Source organism: Mustela putorius, unplaced genomic scaffold, assembly GCF_011764305.1.
Source record: "Mustela putorius furo isolate JIRA1106 unplaced genomic scaffold, ASM1176430v1.1 tig00000166_pilon_pilon_pilon, whole genome shotgun sequence".
Classification (NCBI taxonomy): Eukaryota; Metazoa; Chordata; class Mammalia; order Carnivora; family Mustelidae; genus Mustela; species Mustela putorius.
The window spans coordinates 3645001-3652444 of record NW_025421301.1 but is presented as its reverse complement, the minus strand read 5'-3'; the positions used below and the strand labels follow the sequence as shown (position 1 = coordinate 3652444).

The window sequence follows — 7444 nt, the reverse complement described above, 5'->3', positions numbered from 1 at the left end:
GTAGGCAGAGGCAGGCAGAGAGAGAGGAAGCAGGCTCCCTGCTGAGCAGATGCGATCCCAGGACCCTGGGGTTATGAGCTGAGCTGAAGGCAGAGGCTTTAATCCACTGAGCCACCCAGTCCTTTCAAGCGATTTAACAACCTACCAAATGAAAGGTAAATACACCTATCCATACAGATGGAACCATGGTTCAGTTATTTTAGAACACAGTTAAGGATGAGAAATCTTTTTTCAAGAATTTGAAACATGACTTTCTAAGGCTTACCTAGCCTTCATGCTTTTCTCAGGTATCATCACTTATCCTCTCTGCATAAAAAACTGACACAAATTTTGTAGACTTAAAACCAGGGATGCCTGGGTGGCTCATTTGGTTAAGTGGTTGCCTTTGGCTCAGGTGGTAGTCTCAGGGTCCTGGGATCAAGCCCTGCCCACCAGCCTCCCTGCTCAGCAGGAGATTGTGCTTCTCACTCTCCCATCATTCCCCACCCCCATGCTCACTCTGACAAACAAAATCTTAAAACAGAAACAAAACTACACTACACTAAACCAGCAAAACAAGAATTCAATCTTGAAGTACACCAACCTTATAAAGAGGATTGTAGTTGGATGCTGTTTCAATCAGCAACTTAGAATTTAGCCAACCATCAGCATAAAGGAAAACTGCTGAGCTGGGTTATAACTACAGTATTTTTTTAACTTTAAAAAAATATATATTTTATTTATTTGATGAGAGAGAGAGATCACAAGCAGGAGGAAGCAGCAGGCAGAGGAAGGGAGAAGCAGGCTCCCCACTAAGCAGGGAGCCTGATATGGGGCTTGATCCGAGGATCCTGGGATCACCTGAACCATAGACAAATGCCAGACTATGCCATCCAGGCTTTCCCAAAAGTGATTTATATATATATCACAAGGCCAACTGTTCTCTTAACTTCCAATTTTGATTTTCTAAAAAAATGTCAGATGTAGAATTTAAATGGGAATCTTCATGAACTTAGTTTACTTAAGACATTACCATTACATGCTCATTTTTAAAAAAATTTTCAGAGCAGCAGGCAGAGCGAGAGCAGGACTCAGCGCAGGACCACGGGGATCATGACCAGAGCCAAGCCACCCAGAGGTCCCTAACATTACATGCTCATTTGAAAAAGCGTTCTGTTGTATATTCAGAAGCTTGAAATCTTTATTCCTTTTTCAAATTAGCAAGCCACAATTAAGCCTAATTCAGCAAATAAACTTAACTTCCCACCAAACTGAAAAATATTTGAGTATTTCTAAATGCCTAATACCATTAGTTCAGATTTTTCTGCCCTGAAGGAGCTTCTAAGGGGCAAAAGAAACCACAGAGAAGAAACTGAGTAGTAATTTAAATCGACTGATAGACACTAGGCAAAAATAAACTGAAGTAACTACAGTATCTTCTGCTGGGGTCCTAACTATGGCTGATCCTACCTGCTAAACGATGGAAACCAAGAAAGCAACTAAAATTTATGATACAGTTTTAGAAAAGCTTTTTTATATCTTAATTCTATTTATAAATGAATCTGAAGTTAAGCAGGGTTCATAAAGGAAAATGTACTGGTCCTTAATGCTCAAGGATTCTTAAGAATTCAATGTGTACAAATTCATGTGGATTTTTACTATTTCAGGAAAAAAGCAAAGGAGATTATTAAATTTTGCCAACCAAAACTGTATATATCTGCATGTGGCTGCAGAGAATTAAAAGTGTATTCTACCAATTTTTACAGATGGCCTTTGACATACTGCTCATTACTTTTGGTTTTCCACTCATTCCAAATACTGAGTATACCAAGACAATTAGAATATATGCTTTTATAATTTTTCATGACATGTTTCGTAAGTTAAAGCAAATGTAGAAGCCCAATTTGAGCCTTCCAGTTGAAGTAACAGAAATACTAACATATTAAAGATACACTCCTTAAAAACAAAGTCATTAAGGGTTTCTTTCCTCATTGACATAATAAATAAGGGCACCCATCTGGCTCAGTCAGCAGAGCATCTGACCCTTAATCTCAGGGCCCTGAGTTCAAGCCCCACGTTGCGTATGGAACCTACTTGTTTTTATCAATTTTGTGTTCAAATGATGCAGTACCGACATTTCCTAATTCCCACAGGAAAAAACTGGGACACCTATATGCAACAGCAAGCAGATTATACAAATGCCGTAATTATTCAAATTTCCTTCACTTCATCTGAATTAAGAGACACATCAGATGTAATGTTAGAATTCTCCTGGTATGTTGTAGGCTTCTACACTTAGAAGACCAGATTATGAAATCTACATTGTTCTACAGATTTTATATTATGAACAAGCCCTGTTTTCTTTCATCTGTGGTAATAGCTTGTCTACAAGCTTTAACCATGAAATAAAATTGGATGTAGTTCATAAATGACAGAAGATACCAATTCCCTTAGATATCCTAAAACTGTCTCCAAAACAATAGTTCAACATAATCTTTTCAGAATACAAACTGAAAGCCTAACAAGAAAGGACACTTCATGAACATTAGATAACAGGCTTTTTAACTCCTCTCAGATTAGAACTTGTTTTAAACCACTTTATAGACAAAGCGAGAAATCAGGTATTCACTGAAACCTGTGAAAATTATTCTAAAATAACCTTGATTCTATTAAGTTTACTGGTTGTGTCAGAAACACATTCCAGGAAACTAACATGTGAAGATACTAAACTCCCAAACAGTTCATGATTCCTCCCTTACTCAGTCTTATTCAGCAGTCTTATTTCAACCAAGTGGTAGTTTGGTCTCTGCAAAGGGAGACAAGCAACATAAATGGTTTTCAAAACACCCTAGAGGTGACCCAGAATCTTGCAGGTATAAAACTTCCATGACTGCTCTGAAAAGACAAAAACTTTTCATAAATAGTATAAATTTTGGTTATCCCAAGTATAATACAAACTAAATTCTGCACTAAGTGACCTTGTAAAAGGATTTTTGTCTGACTGAAGCAGCCAAAATAACTACCACCTGCCCCTCCACCTGCCAAGAAACTCTTAGGGCTATGAGCCAAACTCCTTAGATGTATTTACAAGTTCCCCATTCTTTGATGATTTGCCAACTTAGTTTACTGGAACCCATTTTTAAGCTGAGTTCACCCACCTAACCTCATTGCCAGTCATCTAAATGTTCAACATTTTATTATTAAAACAGATCCGTTTGTTCACTCCACTCTCCCGAATTACTTGCAACCTCAATCATTTCCAAACCTTCAGAGAAGGACTGTGATAGGGAATGGAAGAACATTGCATGGTAGAGTGTGTTCCCAGGAAAGAACCAAATTACCATTAAATTCTTCATCCACTGGCATGTGTGTGACCACAGATTATTTTCACCAATTAAAATTAAGTGAAGACCAACTCTATATGTTTACAACTCCCCATCGTGTGCTTGAATTAGGGATCTTGGAGAATCTGTTTTTTACCATTGGCTAGTCACTTTGAATGTATAGATAATCACAAAAGGTGAAGAGCTCTAAAGATTCCAAATGTCTATTCAAAAGCTGTTAAGTGAAAAACGATGAAATGGAGCACACCCACAATAATTCTTGGACTCCTGGAGATCCTAAGACATGCTACAAAAATAGGTCTTTATTCTTAGGAAAATATAGTCAGAGCTAGCTTCCTTATGCTATACATAAAATCTTAACATCAGAGGCAGTACAGATAGTACAGATAGTTTTTTGAACTGATCTCCAAACAAGCACAAACCCACTACGTTAAAAAGAACAGATAAGTTGAGGTTTTTGGCAAAAGACAGTACTTCACACATCTAATCCAAATCAAAGAGCCTGCAGACAGTTGTTTTCAGTGAGATGAAAGGAATGAAATAAATATAAATTCTATGGATAAATAAATGTAAGAGACAATTTAAATAAGCTAAGAGAACTAATATTTCTTTTAAATAAAAGTACTAGTCAGGTACAAGCTTTTGTTTCTCAATGCCAGACTTCTAAATGTTTATCAGACTACTGTTAAAATCATTAAAAACCTAATCTTGGACCAGAGCATTAGTTATAATACTGTTTTGCATTTGTAAAAAAGATGTTTTTTTCCAACTGAATGCTTCTGGTCCTGAGAAATATTTTATGTATATTACTGAAGGCAGACTGTGGTGCTAATAGAACTTACATTTGAGTACTTTTTAAAAAAGTGACAGACCAAAAAGTCCATCTATTAATTTGCCCACAGTTAAAAATGTCTTTGAACATTGGTTTATAATTAGCATCTTTAAGAAAAGTAGTGGCATGCCCTATTGAGTGGTATCACTGAGTAAATGCTACACTTTAAAACATCATCCTCACAAGTCTATTCATTTTATGTAGTTATTTAAGTCTTTCATTCATTCATTTTATACCCACCAATGAATTCCTATGGTCAGATAGAAATTTTATGGAATACATCACTGGGGAGAAAATGGTCGTGGTGGGTATTCCTGGAAAGTTGTAGGAATCTGAGCATCCATTTACTCTAGGGGCAGCTCCCTCTCCTAAATGCATTAAGTCCTTCCACATTTACTTTCTCCCCTTAGAATAGAGACATGGCTTACTCTATAATAACAAGGTGATCTTCTGTTGTTTTCTAGTCAAGTGACTTCAGCTAAGCAGTCAAAAAAAGCTGGCCTGCGTGTGACAATTTTGCCCATCTAGCATGTGTTCATCCTGATATTAAGTCTTTCCAATACATACAAGTAAATACCCGAGATCACCCCATCAATCCATTCCTATTAAGTTCCTATTTTATCATGAGGAAAATGTTTATATTCTATTAAATCAGACTTGCAGTAATTAATAAATTTCTCATGATGCTACAAGAACCACCATCATGAGTGTGCAACCGCTCTTTTTGTGCTCAACCCCCACTTCATTTCTAGTATCTGATTCAACTGCAATGGCTGAAAATCTCCCACAAAAAGCATGTTTGGGAAAATATATATAACACAATTTTCTCACAAAGCAACTTTCTGAAAACTGATTAACTAAACTGATGATCACGTTTGATTGCCAAGTAGTCTGCAGAAACAAAATCTTGCGTCTGTTTAGGTAACTCAAGTTCCTTGTTTAACAATCAGAATGCTTTAAGAATACATTTTTCACCCCAAGGAAGGGACTTGACTCTTGGATTTAAGACCCATTCCTTGACAATATATACAAAATTTCTTTTAACTTGTCATCTGTCCATCTTTGAAGCTGTCAAAGCCAAGAACCCATAAACAAATCACAAATAGCAATAACCTACATTAGTTAACATTCCCCTTTTAACATGTTGACATTTTTACTAAAGGATTAGTTATTTTTGCATTTCCATTTCTCATATCCCATGACATTCCATATAAATTGCATTATTGCTTTATAGGCCACACAACATTCAAAAGTATGTTTATATGCATTGCCTGTTTTCCTTGATCTCTTATTGATAAGAGTTTGATGCTGATTTTTTACTACAGAAATTTAAGTTTGAAAATACCAGTTAGTATTTCTTCTCAGAACTTAATTGTTCACATCACTAATCACTACATGCATATTTAGCTCTGATTATATTGCTCAAAAACTGCACCCATTATCAGAACAGTGCAAATGATATTTAATTTTAAAATTATAATGGCTTGAATTCAAAGTTATTCAAATGAACACTGTCAAGTAATTTCACTTGAGTGTGTATATATTTCATCACCACTGTTTACATTACCCATCAATTCTTCACAATTTCTTTATATCATCATTTTCCCTCCCAAATCCCCAAACTAAGAATGCCAAATAATCTTGGAAACCCACAGCTCCATATTTTAATGTTTCAAGAACACATTTGTGAACTCACAAAAATGTTCATCTTTCAACTTTGACAATGCATTTCTTACTTAAGTCAAACAAACCCGTCCTAAAATCCCAACAAATAATTCTGAGAATTAACTTAAACACCTTGACAGTGTCCCTTAAAAAAGGGTATGACAGTAAAGTGCCAATAGGCATGGCAATGACCTCTCTGATGGGATCATTTAACTCCTTGGAACTGGGAAACACCAGCACCAAAGATTACACTGAGATTCAATTTAACTGAAGGCTACATTTAGTTTACCCACTTTCCACAACCTATTATACTCATTATATGTTAGAATGAAATGTAAATGTTTGTGTAGCCCTCAAACTTACACTAAGATTTGAAAGAGATGTACTTTTAAAAAAGCACGGGGTAATATATAAAATCAGTGGCAGAAAGTTTCATTAAGCACCAGGAACTAATTTTTGTCACCCCATACTCATTTTGTAGGTAAGTTTCAATAACCGGCAAGGCACATTTACATATATTCCAATGAATACTTATTGACAAATTTTAAATTACACTCTATGTCCCAGCTATCCCAGTAACTGACATACAACATACTAAAATGGTTTATTAAGGTAACATAAAAAAACCAATTAATGTGAAACATACAGGCTATTGGCAACCACTATTCTAAAATTATGTAAGTACAAATAAACATACTGAAATGTGTGCAATTCTAAGTTTTTAAACCAGAATATTTCTACACTAACACACATTTATATTAATGACACATAAAAAAAATAAAAACTTTATTACAAAAATAAGTTACACTCGCCTCCAGCTTACAGTATAAAACAATTTTATTTGCAGGAATGCAAAATGATTGTTTGCCATGAGCATTTTGAACATATGACATGTCTAATTTTGTTAAATTTGCATTTACTGGGGGAACTGGTGTGTATAAAACCTTAATTAAGTATAATAAGCTCTGATCTTCATCGTGGTGCCTATTGGGTATGTGATATAACTGCAGTATCCCTTTGGGGAAGGGGAAAAGGGATTTCTTTATACCAAGTCCTAATTAGACTATAATTTCACTTTTGACTTTAAGCTATCAATTTAGGACTTGGCAAAAATTTTGAGGGTGATTCAATAGAGGATGCTTCACCACTGAACACTCACTGTCATCAAGGTGCTTTAGAAAATTAAAAACATAGCACAAATGATTGTACTCTATTCTACAAGTTATCATGACCTGCATAAGAAATGGAAAGCTGATTCACATTTTTGCAGTGATCAGCAGTAAGAAATGCACTAATGAAACATACCTTTTACCTAAAAAGCTAAACTACAGCCATATACTAATTTCTATGATTTATGAAAAAACTTCAAAATATCCAAATGTCAGGCTTTGCTGTACAATTGTCAGTTTTAGTCTGACTTTTTATAAAGGGACACTGCAGTATTTAGTACAAGTTCGGATGCACTTTTTTTGAACATCTGATGTCTTACAAAAGTAACATCTTGCTAAACTATTATACATCCAAATAACTACAATATCTGAAGAAGCAAGGCTGCTTTTTCAGCCACAAAATACGACAAAAGCAAGGCCTGTTATGATGGTCATGAGGAAGTCTTACAAGCCTC

The 7444-nt window shown here is 35.4% G+C and overlaps 1 protein-coding gene across 4 annotated transcripts in view; it reads right to left on the bottom strand.

The window, feature by feature from the left end:
- Window positions 1-3607: 3607 nt before the first annotated feature.
- LOC101684509 (synaptotagmin binding cytoplasmic RNA interacting protein) overlaps window positions 3608-7444 on the bottom strand; it is a 30856-nt gene continuing 27019 nt past the window's right edge. For all 4 annotated transcript variants that reach the window (XM_045075861.1, XM_045075862.1, XM_004773576.3 and 1 more), the window contains exon 12: window positions 3608-7444. This exon is cut by the window's right edge. The gene's annotated coding sequence lies outside the window, so the exon portion shown is untranslated.